Genomic DNA, 717 nt, shown 5'->3' with positions numbered 1-717 from the left:
ACTTAATCACTCTCCTTTTTCCAGAGTGACAAAGCTTTTCATATCTAGAGCGATTGGAGTTATCAGAGGAAATCTTAGCCCTAGGGGCTTCAGAAGATACAGAACAATCACTCTTGATAGCATTAAGTTTCCAAAAGGGGCACAGAGAAGAGGAAACCTTTCTGCCCCTCATTAAATCAAAGGGAATGGCACCAGAGACAGAGTGGGAAGTGGTCCTATACGCCCAAATCATGTTTCTCACAGCCGTCTCACAGTCACCATTACTATTGAGAGTACTCTGCACACATTCAACTAGGACCATATTAAACCTCTCAACTTTACCATTTGATTGAGGGTGATAAAGAGGGGTGCGTCGGTGTTTCATGCCCAGTTTGGCCAGAAAATCTTGAATAGAGACTGAAGTGAATTGCACTCCATTATCAGTTAATAGCTCCTCCGGGACGCCTTTTCTGGCCCATGAGGACAATAAAATACCTCATGCAGTTGGACAAAACGTGAAAGGGTCCAAGAAAGTCAACAGAAACTCTTTGCCAAACTCTAGATGGACACGGGACAGGTTTGGATGTGGGAGTGCTGGTAATAAGTTGTTTGTCACTGTAACAGCACTGTACACAATTCTTGACTTGATTATCAATAACTCGGTCCATACTGGGCCACCAGAAATCATTGTTGATCCTGCGCATGTTGGTATTCATCCCTAAGTGGCCAGAGTGAACA

Source organism: Triturus cristatus, chromosome 3_2 (genome assembly GCF_964204655.1).
Source record: "Triturus cristatus chromosome 3_2, aTriCri1.1, whole genome shotgun sequence".
Lineage (NCBI taxonomy): Eukaryota > Metazoa > Chordata > Amphibia > Caudata > Salamandridae > Triturus > Triturus cristatus.
Note: the sequence above shows the minus strand (reverse complement) of the source record.